The sequence below is a fragment of the Prionailurus viverrinus genome, unplaced genomic scaffold (assembly GCF_022837055.1).
Source record: "Prionailurus viverrinus isolate Anna unplaced genomic scaffold, UM_Priviv_1.0 scaffold_49, whole genome shotgun sequence".
NCBI classification, from domain to species: Eukaryota; Metazoa; Chordata; class Mammalia; order Carnivora; family Felidae; genus Prionailurus; species Prionailurus viverrinus.
This window is the reverse complement of record NW_025927612.1, coordinates 1,164,767-1,185,068: the sequence shown is the minus strand read 5'-3', so window position 1 is coordinate 1,185,068 and position 20,302 is coordinate 1,164,767. Positions and strand designations below refer to the sequence as shown.

The following is a 20,302-nucleotide window of genomic DNA, read 5'->3' as shown; positions in this document are numbered from 1 at the left end:
AAAAACGTTAAAAAAAATTAAAAAAAAAAACAAAGTGGAGTAACTTTGGACAACTAAATAATTACTGCTATTGTTAGACATTTAAAAGGATCAATTTTTCAAATGAAGACATTAATTATTTTAACTCAATTTCATTCAACTCGTGTACACATTTACATAACCATAGATATTTAGTGTAAGAAATGATAACATATCTGATCTATAGGATAAGTACGACAAGTTTAGGAAGTTCCATTTAATAAATCTTCTTGTAAGAAATTAATAGTAAATGCATCTCAAATCTGGCAAAACCCCCCAGTGTAGCATTTGCATATGGTTTTTAATGTTTACTTATTTTTGAGATAGAGAGAGTGAGCAGGGGAGGGCAGAGAGAGAGAGAGAGACAGAGAGACAGAGGATCCTAGGCTGGCTCTGCGCTGTCTGCACAGAGCCCGATGCAGGGCTCAAACTCACGGACCGCTGCGAGATCATGACCTGAGCTGAATTTGGATGCTTAACCGATGGAGCCACCCAGGCACCCCTGCATGATATTTTATACTGTAATAAAATTTGGGAGGAGACATAACTATCTTTCAAATGAACATTAATAAAACAATTTATTCAGGGGTTTACCTTGCAAAGAAATATTGAAGGAACTCGGGAAGCTTGGATTGTTTTCTTGGCTTTATTTTACTAAGTGGAGTAGAACAAAAGCCACAGCTTCAGAAGTAGGGTCCGAAACTTTGAATCACAAGTAATGAGGGGTTGCATCATGTGGAGATGGATGCAATGACCAGGGCCCGTGCCCCCCAAGGCCACCCAGTCCCCAGCTCGAATGGCCAGAGAATCCCATGACCGGTGGGGCCTGCGGCCCCCCTCCATTGGCCCCATGGAGGCACGTGGGGCGGGGTGAACCTCTCTGCCCTCCCTTTCCTGTCAGGCTGGAGGCCACTTCCCCATTTGTCTCTTACATTGTTAAAGCCCCTGAAATATCAGTAAGAGTGTTCAATACAGGAGAGGTTCCCGAAGCTTCTTCGCAACTGTTGATGTTTGGCCTGATAGTGGTGTGTGTTTCCTCGTCCCTTATCCTCTAACTTAGCAACCAGGATATCATGGCAATTAAAACACACACACAACAAACCCACTTCTCATTTTCTCTTATTCAAAACCTTTTTGAGAGAGAGAAAAACAGTGTATTGTGGAAACAAGACTACTGTTTCGGGCTTTTACTAATAGCTTGGTTGGTTTATATGGTTATACATACATATTTTATCCTCACTTATTAGAGTACGGTAACCAAAAATTCAATGATTTTATTGATCAATTTTTCTCTTTACCCTTTTGAGCACTTGGAGATTGCCTTTGTGCATAGAAAAAACCATGATATTAACGAGGGAAACAAAGGTAAGAAAGATGTAGTTTAAATTAAATTCCCCTACAGCGTGCAGCCCGTTGGTAGATGTCAGACATCTGTAGTGAGTAACACTCCCCTAGATATTTATGGCTGCCTTAATGCCCTAACGTTTACACTCCCTTAAAAAACTAAAAGCAACCTTATCTTGACACTAGCTAAATCTTCAGGGTCCTGAGAGTCCCTGCTTTCAGCATCCAGAAATTCCTTGGAGACTCACATTATCTATCCCTCCCCTCCCTCCACAAACTTAAGAGTATATCATCAGTCTCTCCTCACACTCCCAGCGCAGCTCTTCTGCCCATGGGTCCTGTCCCCGTGCTGTAATAAAACCACCTCGTGTACCACCGACGTCTCAAGAATCCTTTCTTAGCTGTTTGCTCACGAACCCCACTTCAAATTTCATCAATGTGATTTTTCCCCCCTGTAAGATCAGTATCTTTTATTTATTTAAATATCTGAACAGGCATACCGGAGGATAGGTCCGCATTGCACGGGGACTGATGTTCACACAATTGGGGTCCTTCTTTAAGAAAAAGAACACAGGGGGCACCTGCGTGGCTCAGTTGGTTAAGCATCCAACTCTTGATTTCGGCTCAGGTCACCATCTCACGGTTCTCGAGATCAAGCCCCATGCTGGGGTCCGTGCTGACAGTGTGGAGCCTGCTTGGGATTCTCTCCCTCCCCCTCTCTCTCTGCCTCTCTCTCTTTCTCTCAAAATAAGTAAACAAACTTAAAACAAAAGAAAAAGAATACAAAGTTAGTTTCAGAAACGTCTGTTTATTTGGCAAGAGAAAAGAAATCACAACAAACCGCTCCCTGCTCTGGCACCAGCCCTTGGGCTGTGGCCTGGGGTGTGGGCTGAAATGGCCCATCTCCCTCCTCGTGGCTGCTGGGTCGCTGTCAGGGGAGCGCCATCCCTGCTGCTTCCACTGTAGGACCATCCTCGTGACCGTGACCGTTGCAGCCTCACGTGACCACCCTAACAACCCACCCTCAACCTGTGGCCCTGTCCCCTCGAGGTCAAAGAGAAGTCAGGCTCCTTGAGGAGGCCTTCGAGCCCTGACCAGGGTGTGATGGTAGCCTGGGCCTCTAGTGCCTACTCCCTGATCCCGGGGACAGCCCTCCGAGCTGTCAGGGGACTGGCAGTGAGAGTTTTGCTCAGGAAACCTGCCTGGGCTCAAACCCAGCCTGTGGTTTCTTGTTTCCTAACCTTAAGGAGCCAGCACTTTCACAGCGTCGGAGGTGTGGGCTTACATTTGTTCGTTTCCTCCGGATGTGGGCAAACGTACCTTTTAGGGAAACTCCTCCCACCGATACGCATACAGACAAAATCCCCGCCTTCACCCAGCTGAAGAATCTGGAGACTGTCCAGGCGGCCTCCTGCGGAGGATAGAGGTCCCCCTCACCCCGCCCCCACCATGGCGACCGTGCCTGAATCGGGGATCTTCGTTGGGTACCAAGTTTCAGCATCTCCGTGATAAGCTCGCTAACTCCTGGGTGCAGACTGACACTTCGTGGGGCCCCACGGGAAGTTGGTACTTGGAGCGCACTGCGGGCAGGCTAGGAATCGGTGCGAAGGTTCCACATCAGACTGGCATCCACAGCTTCCCCTGCCATCCCGCCTTAGCCTACATGTGTATTTTCCTGAAATTCCTCTGGTTCTTCTGAGGGGGAGAAATAAAGAGAAACAGAACCAGCCTCGGGGAGCTTGGGTAGAGAGTGGGCTCATGAGCTGGCTGGAGCTCACTGCTTCCCTCCCAGTATAAGACTCAGAGCCGCAACAGCCACGCTCCAGATGTCACAGGTGCCCTGGACTCTGCCAGGAAGCACACTCCTCCAGGAGCCCATTCGCATGCGGGCACCTCTCCTGCGAACCTGTCCCATTTCTACAGCTACTTGCATGTACCTTTCCTTAAAAGACACAGACGCACAGCGTGCCCCAGTCTCCTGGACTCCAGGGAGCAGAGCTCCAGGCAGGCAGAGACCACAGGAAACAGGCAGAACCAGTTCTGCGGCTAGAGCTGGAGGTTAAGTGTAAACAGACCCCCCCTCCCCCCCCCCCCCCCCCCCCCCCCCGCCACGAGGTCACAGGGAGGGCCACCGGGCTGAGGCTGGCCCTGGGCACAAAGCATCAGCTCAGGGGCACAAAGACTCTGGCGTGTCACTTCAATCTGGGAGAAGGACACCTCACCCAGGCTTGTGATTTCTAAACTGGGAGACGGACCCGCTAAAGTGGTCCAATCAGTTTTGCATCCTGGGACACGGTCACAATTCACAGAAACAGCACTCTCACTGTCTCTGCATGAAACACCAGAGAAACTAACAAGGACGGACCAGGAGACCCGAAACGTCAGGTAGCCACCAGACTTTGACAGACAAGAACCCAAAAGCCTGCTCAGTCACTGCGAGCAACACTCAACTCCCCAGTCAGTAGCCACCCTCCCGGAAGAAGGGCTGGAGACTCGAGGACCCTCACCCCCAGGACTTCGCAAGGGCCAGGGCTCCCCTTCGATGGCAGCTATCGTAAGGTGAGTGACAGTGGGGGAAACCTCTAAACTCTGAAAGTGATGGTCTCGGCCAGAGATATGATATGTGATGAGGGAAACCAAGGCAAGAAAGATGTAGTTTAAATCAAATTCCCTTATAGCCCACAGCCCGTTGATAGACGTCAGACACCTGCGGTGTGTAACACTCCACTAAACGTTTATAGCTGCCTTAATGGTTACACTTCCTCAAAAACTAAAAGCAACCTTATCCTGACAATAGCTAAATCTTCAGGGTCCTGTGAGACCCTGCCTACAGCATCCGGAAATTCCATGGAAACTAACTTTATCTCTACCCTTCCCCCCCAACCTAAAAGTATATCATCGGTCACTCCTTACAAGCCCAATGCAGCTCTTTCTGCCCACGGGTCCTGTCCCTGGTGCTTTAATAAAATCACCTTTTTTTTTTTTGCAACAAAAGTGTCTTCAAGAATTCTCTCTTAGCCATTTGCTCGTGAACCCCACCTCAAATTCCATCAATAACAAAAGACGTATAAGCAAAGGGCAGTGAGGCAGCCGGCTAGAGAAGGCTGCCTTAAGGTGCAGCTCTCAGGGACAGGCTGCAGCGGAAGAGGCACGTGTCGACAAACTTCTTACATAGGTGTAAAGCATGTTACTTTCCCAAGGGCATGATCTCAGGGTTGTGGGATTGAGTCCAAAAACAGGCCCCAAAGATAGGCTCCACGCTCAGTGGGATTGTCTCTCTCTCTCTCTCTCTGCCCCCTCCTGCTCTCTTTCTCTCTGAAACAAAAAAAAAAAAAGAAAAAGAAAAAGAAAAAAAAAAGGAAAGGAAAGGAAAGCACCCCCCCCCAAAAAAAAAGACAGAAAGAAATACAGTGGAAGAAAGTCCAGTTTATTTCTCATGAAAAAGTCCTGCTTAGGTTGGGAGACATTCCATTTTTTTCTTAAGTTTAAATAAAATTTACCCACTGTACTTGGGGTCTTCGTGTCGTTCCCACTTCAGACACCAATCTGGACTGTTGTCACCAGAATGGTGACATGATCGGTAGAGCAGGGGGCAAAGCAGATCTGCCTGGCGGAGGTGGAAGCTTCGGGATCATAATAACATTTGAAAACGCTGTTGAAATGAACAAATTCCAAGAAAAAAACAATGACCAGTATTGACTCAAGAAAAGACAGAGTATTCAGAGCTCCTTCCACACGTGCGTCTGCGCCTGTTTCGTGGACTGTCCTCGAAGCATGGCCCCCAAATCCCAGTCGTCGCTCCTGCCGCCTGGAAGAAAGAAATAAAGACTACCTCCCGCCCCCAAGCTGGAGGAGACGTCCACCTGTCAGCACGTGCCGAAGGGACAAAGGGAACAACAAGAAGCAGTTGAACATATTGATGAGGTACAAAATGAAACAGACAGACTTAATGAAGAAGCTAGGGAGCCCGTTTTGGAAGTAGAATCGAAATGTAACAAACGCCGCCAACCACGTTTTCAGAAGCGGTCAAAATTGATCGCCCAGATCCCAAGTTTGGGGGTGACGATGTTCATCAGCCATCCACAAGTGTGTGCTTCTTGGGGAGGAGGATGAAGGGCACTGCGTTATTTGACAAGAGTTGAGGGGACAGAATTTGAAGATGTTAAGTCAGGCGACAGAATAGATTTCTATTTTGCTGAAAACCCTTATTTCAAAAATAAAGTTCTCGCCAAAGAATTCCATCTGAAGGAGAGTGGTGACCCATCTTCCAAGTCCACGAAAATCAAGTGGAAATCTGATGAAACGTTCGAGTCAAACGCAGAGTAGAGCCAGCGGGGAGAGACCGTGTGAGGGACCAGAGGGCAGATGAGTTACGAGAGGCCATCAAAGATGCTATTTGGCCAAATGCGTTGACAGCGCTACTTGGTTCCCGATACGGATGATGAAGGAGGGAAAGGAGTGGAAGATGACCATGACAGGGAGAAAGGACCTTTTGTACTGTTCTCCAGCCCCGGGGGGCAAGCTGCTGTCTTTTCTTTTTCCCTCCTCTTACGCTGATTTTTGAAGTCTCTTTTCTCTCCCTTTGTACCACGGTTCTCAAATTATTTTGGGGGGAAATAACACGGAGCAGAACAGCATGGGAAAAGAATCTCCCTGCTTTTCTGTTCCAAATTTATTTTTAACCCCTCCCTGTCTCAACGCAAAGTGTATGGAATCAACACACTGTGCTTGCTCTGTGGGTGAAAAGAAAACCCTTCTGGTCCCCTAGCTCTGCCGGAAATGCAAGGCTGCGAGGCCCCTGTGCAATAGTATGTATAATCCTAGCTGTCCCCTCCTTTCTCTGTATATTGTGCTCAGAGATGACATTGTGTCTCTGGGAGAATATGGACAGTTAGCATTTACCAACATGTATCTGTCTGTTGTCTCTTAAAAAAAAAAAGAAGAAGAAGAAAACCCTTAGAGAATAGGGTTTTAGAAGGTCCACAAAGGGTGGGTTTGAGATATTTGGGTGGGTTAAGTGGGCACTTTGACAACATGGCTTCTCCTCTGGCATGTTTAATTGTGATGTTTAACAGATATCCTTGCAATTGAAGATGACACTTTTATTTATTTATTTATTTATTTATTTATTTATTTATTTATGTTTATTTATTGATTTTCGAGTAGACAGAGGGAGCGCACAGGGAGAGGCGGGGGGGGGGGGGGGGGGGACAGAGAATCCCAAGCACGCTCTGCACTGTCAGAACAGAGCCCGACTCGGAGTTCGAACTCAGAAACTGTGAGATCATGACCTGATCGGAAATCAGGAGTCGGATGCTTAACTGACTGAGCCACCTAGGCGCCCCTGTTCCTGTTTATTTAAAAAACTTTTTTTTGTTTCACTGAAAAGGAAAGATAATGCTCAGTTTAAAATGTTAAAATGTACAGTTGCTTTTTTAAAATAAAACTTAATGTGGACACACACGAAGAAAAGGCAGAAACCCTACGTAGTCATATAATCATAAAATTATTTTTACCAGTAAATATCCCCCCTATAGCAAACTCCAGGCCCAGATGACCTTGTCAGCAAGATCTGTCAAATATTGAAGAACAAACAGTTCTAGTTTTATACACATTCTCTCAGAAAATAACAAAAAATGATACAATTTTGTTAGAAGGCAAACATAACTCTGACTCCAAAATGTGTCAAAGACATTACAAGAAAGAAAATTATTGGCCGAGCTCACTCGTGAGCATAGATGAAAAAAATCCAAGCAAAATATTAGCAACATCTAAAGATGATAACACGTGGTGACCAGGTTGCATTTATCTGTGGAGTGCAAAGTTGGTTTAACAAGAGAATATAATTTATTGGGGCACCTGGGTGGCTCAGGCAGTTGAGTATCTGACTCTTGATTTCAGTTCGGGTCATAATACTGGCTCATGGGATCAAGCCCTGAGCCGGGCTCCTCACTGAGCATAGAACCTGCTTGAGAGTCTCTCTCTCCCGCTGCTCCTCCCCACCTCTCTCTCTCTCTCTCTCTCTCTCTCTCTCTCTCAAAAGTAAAAAAAAATAAATAAATTAAAAAATAAATTAAAAAAGAATCCCTCTTAAAAAGAGAGAATAATTTATTGTAATCAACCACATTAATAGGTTAAGGCAGAAAAATTACATGGTCATCACATTAGGTGCAAAAAAAAGGGCATTTGATAACATGTCTACTATTCATTAAAAAGAAAACTCAGGAAACTGGGAATTAAAATGAGCTTCCTTCACAAAAGCCCTATAAAAATAGTGGTAGAAAATGAAAGCTTTGCCTGGAGATCAGAAGTAAGAAAAGGCTGCTCGTTACCGTCGCCACTTTTGTTGACATTGTAATGTCCGTTCCAGTCAGGGCAAGAAAAATAAGTAAAAGCTAAAGGCGAGGGAAGGCTGTCATTATTCACCGGTGATTTGATGTGTATTACGATACACCAAAGAATCTAGAGATAAATTATTATACTTACGAGGAGAGTGTAACAAGGTTGCTGGATGTAAAATCCATATATAAAAATTATTTATATTTCTATCGGGAGCGAAGAGTTCAGAAATGAAATTTGAAAAAATAATACACCATTTGCAATAGCATTATATATTTTTTCAATGTGGAGAGAGAGAGAATGAACAGGGGAAGGGCAGAAAGAGAGGGAGACAGAGGATCCGAAGCGGGCTCCGTGCTGACGGCAGACGGCCTGATGTGGGGCTTCAACTCACGAACCACGAGATCGTGACCTGAGCTGAAGTCGGGTGCTCAACCGACTGAGCCTCCCAGGCGCCCCTGCAATAGCATTAAAAAAAACACAAGATAGGGGCGCCCGGGTGGCTCAGTCAGTTGAGCATCCGACTCTTGATCTCAGCTCAGGTCACAATCCCAGGGTTGTGAGTTCAAGCCCTGCATTGGGACTCTGCGCTAGGCATGAAGGCTACTTAAAAAAAAACACTTAGGAATACATTTATAAAAGATTTGCAAGCCCTTTGTGGAAGAAGTTATAAAACTTTAATGAGGGACGTTAAGGAAGAAGACCTAAGTAAATGAGACACATACATGGCCGGACTGGAAGCGTCAATACTTTAAAGGTGTCAATTTTCTCCAAGTGGATTTATTACACATTCGATGCGATATCTATCAAAATCATAATACAACAAGCTGATTCTAAAGTTTACTCCCCTGCTTGCACTCTGTCTCTCTCTCCCTTTCGAAAATAAACAAACATTAAAAAAAATTTTTAAAAGGGGGCGCCCGGGTGGCTTAGTCGGTTAAGCGTCCGACTTGGCTCAGGTCATGGTCTCACGGTTTGTGGGTTCAAGCCCCGCGTCGGGCTCTGTGCTGACAGCTCGGAGCCTGGAGCCTGCTCCGGATTCTGTGTCCCGCCCCCCGCCCCTGCCCCACTCCCGCTCTGTCTGTTGAAAATAAATAAACGTAAAAAAATTAGGGATATCATACAGGAATGAAAATCCATTAACTGTGGCTATATTTAATAACATAAACATAAAGGTTAGTGAAAGGAGAGAGACACGAACTAATGTATACGAGGCAGTGACTATCACAACAGCGCAGGCTGGAGTGACAGCCGGTAGCTGTGGACGGGCACCTGGCGGTGTTGATTTATTCAGCTTCGAGGTGGCGACACGGCTGTGTACCTCAGGATTGTCCTTTCAACCGTGCAGTATATTTGATGCACTGTATTTCAAACAGCTTTATTCGGATGGAACTTACATACATCAAAGGGTGTTGTCTAAAGTATACAATTTGGCACATTTTGACACTTGTTTACTCATGTAAAACCACCACAATCGGGATGATGAGCATAGCCAGAACCCCCGAAAGCTTCTTCGTGCCCATCTGGTCTGTGAATCCCCCCTCTCACCACTCCCCTTAGCCCAATCCCTGTGCAACACCGATCTGCTTTCTGTCACTACGTGTTCCTTTGTCTTTTCTAGGGTTTTATAATAAATGGAATTGTGCAGTGTAGACCCTTGTTGTGTCTGGCTTCTTTTTGCTAGCATGATTACTTTGACGTTGTCGTTGAGTAGCATTCCCCCGCACGGGTGTAGCTCGATTTCCTTCTCGTTCATCCCTCTGAAGGACGTCCGCCCTGTTGCACCTGCTGAGGGTGCTGAAATTCTACCTGGAACAGGGAGACCCTGTGAATGTCTCCAGCCTGGGTGCTCAGAGTGGAGACCCCTCCTCCGTACCCAGATCCGGGCCTCCAGGTGCGGCGTAAGCCGTGTCTTCTCCGGGGAACTGGGGTGGGACTGAGCTTGTAGCCACTCTGTCAGAACTGAAGGCCCACAGAATGCCCAGCACGTGGGTGAAAACAGGTGCATCCTTCTAGATGCTGGAGGAAAATCACTATCAGCCGGGACTTCTATAGAGTAGACAAATTATCACTGATATCTAAAGGCAGAATACAGGTTCCAGGTCCGGGGCGGCCAGTCTAGATCGGAAAAGTGTCACAAAAAAGACAGACATATGCGGTCCTTAATCCCCATCCCAGCCCTGCCGGATGCCCATCTGGGGAGCCCTGTTTCCCAATGGTCACTCATGACCTTGCCCACTGGCTTCCCCGGAAAAGAACTCCCAGGGAGGGTGAGGCCAGACCCCGGCCCAGAAACTCTGTCCGGCTTCTCTCCAATGATGTGCTTGCCCTCTCCTTATTTATCACTCAGCTTTTATATTCATCAACCTTCTCGTGCCTTTCTACCAAGTGAGCCTTCCCTGTCACCCTGTCCAGACTTGCAACACTGCCTCCGTGCATCCTTCTAGACCCGAGCTAGCGGAGTGAAGAAGTCTGATGAAGCTACTAGTTCCTTCTTGACACTGACAACAAAGGCTTTAGGGACACAAGTGTGTTTGGGGAATGTATCTGTTAGGGCACCTGACATTTGAGCGCTGACTGTGGGCCAGGCACTTTTCTGGCCCCGGAGAGAGCAGAGGACAAGGCGCAGCCCTGTCCTCATGGCGTTCACTTTTCGGTGCAGGGGACGAAAGCTAACATGTGTCCAGACTCGATAACACTGGGGGGAAATAGGTGCCCGAAGGGAAGGAGAGCCAAGGCATAGCACAGGCCAGCACTGCCGCTATTTTACGCAGGACGCATAGTTTGCTACGTAGACAACTAGTGTCACAGATTATAGTGTTAGCCAGTAGGGGCGCCTGGGTGGCCCCGTTGGTTAGGCGACCGACTTCGGCTCAGGTCATGATCTTGCAGTTTGTGAGTCCGAGCCCGCGTTGGGCTCTGTGCTGAAAGCTCAGGGCCTGGAGCCTGCTTCGGATTCTGTGTCTCCCCCTCTCTCCGCCCCCTCCGCTGCCCACAGTCTGTGTCTCTCAATAGTAAATAAACGTTAAAAAAAACGTATAGTGTTAGCCAGCTCTATTGGAAAGATTTTTAAATTTTCTGTGTATTATGATGTTTTGACATCCAAAAACGGACAGACAAAAAAACCCCTTTCTGGCCGGGGAGACACTGCCCTTCCTGTGGCCGGCCAATTCTTCGGCTAGAGCCAGGAGCGTGTCTGTGGTATGCAAACTAGCCGATCCGGGTCAGGTCAGCCTCTAGCTGGCCCCTACAGCACAGCAGGCTCTGTTCCTCTGCCTTAATCATCCCAGGGTCGGGTGTCGGGCAAGTAGAGACACCCCCCCATAGCCCAGGGCCTACTGAGACTATTCAAATCAGTCAATTCTAGACTCCTAGGCCTGTCCCGCCTTGCCGTCCTCGCGGAAGCCCTGGTAAAGTCTCTGGCCTAAACCGTCCCCTCACTCCTGTCGTCTGCCTCCTGACAACCTGACTCGTCATCCCGTAAAAGAATACAAAATGCTAACTTGTGTCCTTCTCTTTGTTTTGCCCCAAGAATAGGACTGTCCTACTTCCGCCCATTTCTTTAGGGACTTCCAGCAAATTGTGCAAGCTCTGCTTCAGTGAAATCCTGCTCTGTCCGTAAGCATTCGTTACAGTGGCTTCTTGACGGCAACGTGCTCCCTTTATTGACGTACACGGAGACTGTGTGGGTGCCACTGAATATTCTCCAAATTCCCCTCTGTCAGACGCTAATATTGCTGTTTCCATTGATTCAAAGAGCGGCAGCTGAGAGCAGACCGGTCTCTGAGGAGTTCAGCCGGTGCACGGGCTGTTCAAATGAGCCGGGACATTTGTCCGTGAAGACCGAGAACCGCGAGACACAGAGCCGCGAGGGTACAGAAATGAGAAGTCAGAGAACGGAAGCAAGCATGGAGGGAGGAGAGGTGGGAGAAAGATTCCCCGATGCCCTGAGCTCTCGACAAAAGTTGCCCTTGTCAGTAGATATCGTTCAGTGTTGATCAGTCGCGTAGTAAAGGTTTGACTGGATTATTTAAAGGCATAAATAAAAGCACTAGAAGATCTGAAAGCAATGCCGTAAACACAAAGTTCACCAGAGAAGCAGGCAGAGAAGGAGGAGGGAAGAGTGTACTTACTTCCTAAACTTTCATTTATTTATTTATTTATTTATTTATTGAGAGAGAGAGAGAGAGAGAGAGAGAGAGAAAGCGTGTGTGTGCGGGGGTGGAGAGAGAGGGAGACAGAATCCCAAGCAGGCTCCATGCTGTCAGTGTAAGTCCGATGTGGGGCTCGAACCCATGAGCCATGAGATCGTGACCTGAGCTGAAACCAAGAGTTGGACGCCTAACGGGCTGAGCCACCCAGGCGCCCCCACTTCCTAGGCTTTTAAAGTTCACCCATGGGCCTGTTTGTCCTGAGATCTGCTGCTCACCTCTCCCTCACCCTGTGGGGAGAGGCCTTGCTGCCGGCCCTTCCCAGGCTTGGGGCTTAGCCGGTTTCTGGCAGGGATTGATCATGGAAGGCATGAGCAAGACTAGAGAAGAGGAGGAAGGGGACTCTCTTCCTCTTTGTCTCAGGGGCGGCAGCTGCAGCTCTCACCAGGAGCCCTCCTTGATTCCGCCCTAGGAATGGCAGTGATCTCCTATCCAGGTGGATCTCTAAGCTGCCTGCACATTAACCTCCCAGTAGTCCTAGGTGACCCTTTCCTGGCATTCAATGCCCTCACTTGAAGTGGTTTCTGTTTTCCTGGGAGGACCTTAATGCCTAAAATAGCCAGTTTGAGACCACAATAAGGAAAAGCCCATGCTGGGCATCTTGGCAGAGGGAAGGGAGAGACGAACCACTGACCGCATACTAAGCCAGAAAGGGTCCTGAAGAAATTTCAAAAAACAGAAAAGAATATGAACACATTGTTGGAATAGAATGTTAGCAACTAAAATGGAAAACAAAACAGAAGCCTACCCTTAGAATTTAAAGCTCCCTTTAAGGGGCACCTGAGTGGCTCAGTTGAGCGTCTGACTTCAGCCTAGGTCATGATCTCACAGTTCATGGGTTTGAGCCCCGAGTTGGGCTCTGTGCTGACAGCTCAGAACCTGGAACCTGCTTCCGATTCTGTGCCCCTCCCCCACCCACACTTTCTCTATGTCTCTCAAAGAATGAATAAACATTAAAAAAATTTTTTTTAACTCCCTTAAAAAAAATCTTTCGTTAAAAAAAGTCAAAGAAAACTTGCCAAATGCCTAGAAAACAGGAATGATGAGAACAGAAAGTACTGAGCTGGTACACAGAGAAACCAGAGAACTGATAATCTCAAAACTGGTTCTTTGAGAACCCAAAAACAAGACAAAAAGATAAAACAGTAGCCAACCTACATAAGGGGTAAAAAAAAAAAATACAAAAGAAAACAAAATTAGGGGAGCCTGGGTGGCTCAGTCGGTTAAGCCTCCTCCTCTGGATTTCGGCTCAGGTCATGATCTCAAGGGTTCAAGAGTTTGGGCCCCACGTCGGGCTCTGTGCTGATAGCTCTGAGCCTGGAGCCCGGAACCTGCTTCGGATTCTGTGTCTCCCTCTCTCTCTGCCCTCCCCTGCTCGTGCTGTCTGTCTGTCTGTCTGTCTCTCTCTCTCTCTCTCAAAAATGAATAAATATTAACATTTTTTTAATTAAAAAAAAAGAAAACGAAATTGAAAGCCCAAACTGGGAAATAACAGATACCGAGGAAGTCTCTAATCCCTCCAAGACCTCACAGAAGGGCCATAAGCCCCCCAGGGTCACAAACAACTTGTGATGTAGGCAACAGAACCCTTAACCACAGGGGAACCCTTAACCACATGTCCTAAAGACATCCCTGATGCCTCAGTGAGCTGTCGCCACTGCTTCAGAAGTCACCTCCAGACCCAACCCAGCCCAGGAGGAGAGAGGGGCTGTGGCTTCCCAGAAGGCCCCAGAGGACTTGCCGGAACTTACCACGGGCCAGACCCAGCTTAGTGGCCCCCACAGTTTCCCACAGCAGGGTTTCTTCCTGAGGCACACAAGAGCGGAAGCCAGAATCTAAGCAGGGCTCTACAAACAGGGGGAAAGGGGCATCTGTCCCGAGGGTGTCCGGGTCTCTTCGGGGCAGCTCTCAGTCCCACTGATCAATTGCCTCTTTCAGTAGCAGAGCTGTGCTGTCTCATCAATGCGTTGAGTCACCGTTTCCGTGGCCCATCTTGCAGAGTTACTCCAATGAGCCCTAGAATCGTATCGTCACGTTCCATGACACTCGGGGAAACAATGGGCATCACTTCTCGGACCCCTTCAGAGCCCAATGTTTCTGATCCCCTTCCCTCCACTCTCTTACTTCTCGGAGATTATCTTTTCACCTGTATCGGGATGACACGTAAATGTTAGCTCCGACAGCGCAAAGGTAAAGTGAAGCTGCTGTCGAGTGGTCAAAGATACATTTCTATTGAAAGTTAACAGCACAGGAGGTTCGAGTGTATTATTTATACTTACAAACAACTAAAGAGAGCAGTATGACTATCAAATCTGATGCGGCAGGGGTTCCCCAAGGCCTCTCTCAGGAGCACACGGGCCTGCTGAGTCAACCCTTCACGCTACACATAAGGAGAAGGGGGCCGTGTCCCATCCTGCCACACAAGCCTGTCATTCTGCGTTTTGTGCATAGGCTGATTCTACCAGGTGAAAACCAAAGACACAAATATACGTTATGATGTTTATGTAAATATATATTTTTAATTTAATTTTTTATTTTTTAAAATGTACATCCCAATTAGTTAGCATCTAGTGCAACAATGATTTCAGGAGTAGGTTCCTTAGTGCCCCTTCCCCATTCAGCCCATCCCCCCTCCCACACCCCCTCCAGTAACCCTCAGTTTGTTCTCCATATTTGTAAGTCTCTTCTGTGTTGTCCCCCTCCCTGTTTTTATATGATTTTTGTTTCCCTTCCCTCATGTTCATCTGTTTTGTCTCTTTTTTTTTTTTTTTAAATTTTTTTTTTTCAACGTTTATTTATTTTTGGGACAGAGAGAGACAGAGCATGAACGGGGGAGGGGCAGAGAGAGAGGGAGACACAGAATCGGAAACAGGCTCCAGGCTCTGAGCCATCAGCCCAGAGCCCGACGCGGGGCCTGAACCCACGGACCGCGGAATCGTGACCTGGCTGAAGTCGGACGCTTAACCGACTGCGCCACCCAGGCGCCCCTATCTGTTTTGTCTCTTAATGTCCTCCTATGAGTGAAGTCATATGATACTTGTCTTTCTCTGACTAATTTCACTTAGCGTAATAGCCTCCAGTTCCATCCACGTAGTTGCAAATGGCAAGATTTCATTCTTTTTGATGGCCGAGTCGTACTCCATTGTCTATATAGACCACATCTTCTTTCTCCATCCATCCATCGAGGGACATTTGGGTCCTTTCCATACTTTGGCTATTGCTGATAGTGCTGCATAAACATGGGGGTGCCAGTGTCCCTTCGAAACAGCACACCCATATCCCGTGGATAAATGCCGTGCCATTACTGGGTCATACGGTAGTTCTATTTTTAATTTTTTGAGGAACCTCCATACTGTTTTCCAGAGTGGCTGCAGCATCTGGCATTCCCAGAAATATATTTTGATGCCAGCTGAAGAAGAGACATGCTAGGATTCCATTTCCCTTGTATAAGTCAAATTTGGTGAGCCCTGGGCCATCAGGAAAGACTTGTTTCAGCATCGAGTTATTTGTCTCTTCTTATGCACCATCGGTTGGTAAACTTATGATATGTTTTGCTTTCTTTCCTATTTTGATTGTAAATTCCTCATAAGTTCTTTTTTCATCCTGTTTCTAGGGCTGTTTCTAGTTGTTTTTCCTTATTTTCTCGTACTAATTACCATCGTCGCATTCAATTTTCTTCCAACTCCCAATCGCAACAGCTAATACATTGAGTTCACATACCCACGCTCTTTCTTTTTTCAATTCTTGGAGTCCTCTCTCCCAGGGCCTGCCATTCTCCTAGTCCAATCCACGCTGATTGCCAATCAGGCCTTCTGCCCAGTTGGCATCTCCAGTATTTCCTATCACTGTGGTCCTGGATTAGATCCACTGTTTTGTGGATCCCACATTTTCCTTTTTCTTGGCTTCCACCCTTGTGTTGCTGGAGAACATCCTCAAGTAGATTCCTAAGAAAGTATATTTGGGAGGTGAGTTTTCTTAGCCCTTCCGTATCTAAAAATATTTTAATTCCATTGTCACACTTGATGGATATTTTGGCTGGAATTCTAAATTGAAAATCATTTTCTCTTGGAATTTTGAAAGCATCACCCTATTACCTATTATCTTTTTAAAACTTGTTGCCCTATTGTCTTTTATCATCCAGTGTTGTAATGAAGTCTGATGTGACTTATTCTGATTCCTGTTCTTTTTTTCTCAGTTTTATCTTACAAGAACTCTTGTTAGTTGCCTGCTGGACTTCCTAGATCATTCTTTGAAGTCCTTATATTTCCTCTCATATTTTTTTCATCTGTGTTGTTTTGTTCTATTTCCTGGGAGATTTATTCAGTTTTGCCTTTTGATATTTCTACTGAAACTTGAACTTCAATAATCACATTTAATTTCCAATAATTCTTTCTTGTTCTCCACTCCTTTAAAAAAATTTTTTTTAACGTTTATTCATTTTTGAGAGACAAAGAGAGGCAGAGTGCAAGCGGGGGTGGGGCAGAGAGAAAGGGAGACGTAGAACCCGAAGCAGGCTCCGGACTCTGAGCTGTCAACACAGAGCCCGGTGTGGGGCTCAAACCCATGAACTGTGAGATCATGACCTGAGCCAAAGTTGGACACTTCACCAACTGAGCTATCCAGGTGCCCCTTGTTTTCTGCTCCTTTCACATACTATTCTATTCTTGTTTTGTGGATACAATAGTTTCTCTGAAATTCAGTTCTCTGAATGTGCTAATTAAATTTTTCCATATGTTACCTGCATTTTCTGGGGTTCCTCTGAGCTCATTTTTCCCTACAGATTATACTTGATTTAAAAAAAAAATAATTTTACTTATTTTTGAAAAGAGAGAGAGAGAGAGCACACAGGGGAGGGGCAGAGATTCCGAAGTGGGCTCCACACTGACAGTCCCCGACGTGGGCCTCGAACTCACAAACTGTGAGATCACAACCTGAGCTGAAGTTGGATGCTCAGCCGACTGGGCCACCCAGGTGCCCTTATACTTGGTTATTTTTAATGTTGAAGACCTTAAAATTTCTGATGATCCTTCATGGTTGATTTAAATTTAATAAAGAAGGGCTGGGTAGCTATTTTGGATTTAATCTGCTTTAGGGCAAATAGGTGTGTTTTTCCTGCTACGACTCTTCTGTGTAGGACGGGGAGCCAAAGAAGCGTGTTCGCATTCTGCAAATGCTAGAATGAGGATAAAATTGCCCAGGAGTTGCCAACATCCATGCTGGCAGCCCTGGCTCTCTACAGACATTTCGTTCAAACTCTTTAGAGAACTGTCGGGTATTTTTCCTGCGGGCCTCCGCCAGCTGTCAGCCCGGCTATCCGGTAGAGAGGAGGAGGGGACATTCCCACTCTCTGGTCCCATTGATTTTGATTTTGCCCTTGTACCACAGGCCTGCCGATTCAGAGCCTACTCTCTGGTCTTACATCGGGTGAACTCGCTCCCACGTCTTCTGTAGCTCCCTTATCACATATGCTAGGCTCGATTTTTTCCCGCCTATTTCTTTCAACTAATTCCTACCTGCTTTCCAAAAAACTTGAAATCTGCCCATTGTGGAGAACCTCCCGTCTTCGCCACACTCTCTTCACTTTGATGGGTTTATTTCTTTCTGTTCCTCAATACTGTTCTTATAGCGAGTTTCTTTGGGTCAAGAAGGAAAAACTCTGCGTGTGGGCACGCACGAGAGTGACCATGATGTATCGAAGTCTATTCATTTCTGGCCTATTTTCCTGTTTTTTAGTACAGGTAGTTAAGGTTATTAACTTCTTCTAGATGACCATTTTGGCCACACAGCTTAGGTTTTAATACGTGGAACTGTCACAGTTGGTCGTTTCTGAAGAGCTTATCATTTTGGTTTCTGTTTCCCCTTTAACCAGAGAGCTATTTTGAAGTCTGTCTTAACACTTCCAAGCAGAGAGTGGTTTTCGTTTCGTTTCGTTTTACTTTTGCCCATTCTTTTGTTTCTAAGTTTTCATTTTATTCTATTGTTGCCAGAGACTGGACTGCACGCTTTCTACAGTTTGGAATTGACTGAGACTTTTGGTTTGAGGAGTCTAATTCATAAGTAACTTTGGGAAATGTCCCATAGTACTTGAAACAAATTTATGTTTTCAATTTTTTGTGGTATCATCTGAGATGCTAGCTCTAAAACTCTGGACCGTCTGTTTTTACCCTTCTTATTTTCTAGTGTCATTTTGCATTTGCTTTTTAAAAAATATATACAATCTTATCAGTTCAAGGGAGTTTTAGACAGATTGAGTAGAAGTTGGTGCTCTGTCTGTTTTATCGATAAAATCCTTCTGGTTGTTGTTTTTCTGTCAACTGCTATTCATACTGTGTTTTCCTGGTTTTTATCTTGTACAGTCTGAATTTTGAGGGGACCCATTTAAAAAATAGTATAACCCAATGTTTTAAATGACACATTTTTAATTCTACCAGTGAATATTTTTTTTAAGTTTGTTTATTTTGAGAGAGAGAGAGAGAGAGAGAGTGCACGCAAGCACACACACACACACACACACACACACACACGTGAGAGATGGGGAGGGGCAGAGAGAGAGGGGGAGAGAATCCCAAGCAGGCTCCGCATTGCCAGCGCAGAGCCCGACGCAGGGCTGGAACCCACAAACTGTGAGATTGCGACCTGAGCCGAAATCAGGAGTCAGGTGTGTAGCCAACTGAGCCACCCAGGCGCCCCCCCCCCCACAAGTGTATACTGAAAACTCTAGTATATTTTTCTACTTTTCAATGGTAAAAGTGCATTTGGATTATTTAAGCCTCATTTATTGAAACTAAGGTATTTAGCAAGACCCTCTCCATTGGTTTTCTCTTTCAAAAATGTTTTGACTTCTAGTCTTGTACACTTACTCTTCCCAATCTTGAGTGAACTTGCTCCAGTCCACAAAAACTCCTCGATTTTGACTTGGGAAAAAAATTTCCAGATTAATTCCTGAAGAATTGACACCTTCTGGCGGCGGCAGCTCCAAAGCAGAGTTCGCGCTGTGGCGGCCAGAGTCAAAGCAGGACAGGCGTTCAGAGAGTTTCTTCCCCTCTTTGACCGGCTTTTGGTTGAAAGGAGTGCAGCCAAAACTATAACTAAAGGAGGCATTGTGCTTCCAGAAAAATCTCAAGGAAAAGTCTTGCAAGCAACGGTCATTGGCTAGGGCTCTGAAGGAAAGGGTGGAGAGATTCAAGCGGTTGGTATGAAAGTTGGAGATCAAGTTCTCCCAGAATGTGAAGGCACCCAAGTGGTTCTTATTTAGAGATGGAGACAGTCTTGGCAAGAATGGAGACTGAAATACGTAATTATCGAAATGGCATCAAGTGAAGCTGCCCATTCCAGTGAACTTGTGAAATCTTTCATCAGGTAGATAATTTTCATGGCTCTCTTTTATAATAAACTAATGACATCCAGTGTCTCTCAAATTAGGTTTAGGGTACTGTTATAAACATCACCAAATAAAAATGCATAAATGAATGGTTCAACAAAATTGATATCTTTATTATGTCGACCTCCTTCTAGGAGTATGATAGTTTCTTTCTTCCTTATTTTTTTTTCAGGTCTTCTTTTATGTTTTTCGGTAAAGTGTTATAGCTTTTAAATATAGGTTTTTGGCATTTCTTAAGTTCATTCCCAGCTGTTTTATAATTTTTGTAGCCAGAGTGAGTTGAATCTTTAATTACATTTTCCAGCTTTTTCAAAAATATTTGTTTTCAGTGAGTGAGAGAGAGAGAGAGAGAGAGCATGAGTTGGGGTGGGGGGAGAGAGAGAGGGAGAGGGAGAGAATTCCAAGCAGGCTCCGCACTGTCAGAGCAGAGCCTGATGTGGAGCTCGACCTCACGAACCTTGAGATCATGACATGAGCCAAAATCAAGAGTCGGATACTTAACCAACTGAGCCCCCTTGGGCACCCCACATTTTCCAGATTTTCATTACTTGCTGAGGTCTTTCTCTACGAGGTCTAATGGCTCTTTCTCCTCACAGTGAAACACAAAGGATGGGGTTTAAAAGAGAATTAGAGGAGGATACATGTGTTTTATTTTACATGAATGATGTTGCACCATAGCTCCTGTTCCATTTCTTGCTTTTTTCCCCACTTCACACCATTAAATATGTTTATGCTAAGTTTTTTAATAGATACCTTTGATCAGATTGAGGAAGCTGCCTTCTATTCAGAGCTGTCTAGGTTGTTGTTGTTTTTCTCGTAAGTAGTCGTTGTATTTTACACTTGTATTAAACACTTTTCCTGTATCTATTGAAATAATCATATAATTTGTTCCCCTTAAATCTCTTAAGGTTGATTTTCTAATTTTAAACCATCCTTGCATTCTTAGGATAAATCTCAACTTGGTTATATCATTATATTCCACTGGATTCTGTTTATTTGGCTAGAATTT

At 45.7% G+C, this 20,302-nt stretch overlaps 2 pseudogenes; both read left to right on the top strand.

Moving 5' to 3' along the window:
* The first annotated feature begins 5,136 nt into the window (after positions 1–5,136).
* Positions 5,137–5,919, top strand: LOC125159392 (protein SET-like; annotated as a pseudogene).
* A 3,261-nt stretch (positions 5,920–9,180) lies between these two features.
* Positions 9,181–19,201, top strand: LOC125159391 (10 kDa heat shock protein, mitochondrial-like; annotated as a pseudogene).
* Positions 19,202–20,302: the final 1,101 nt, after the last annotated feature.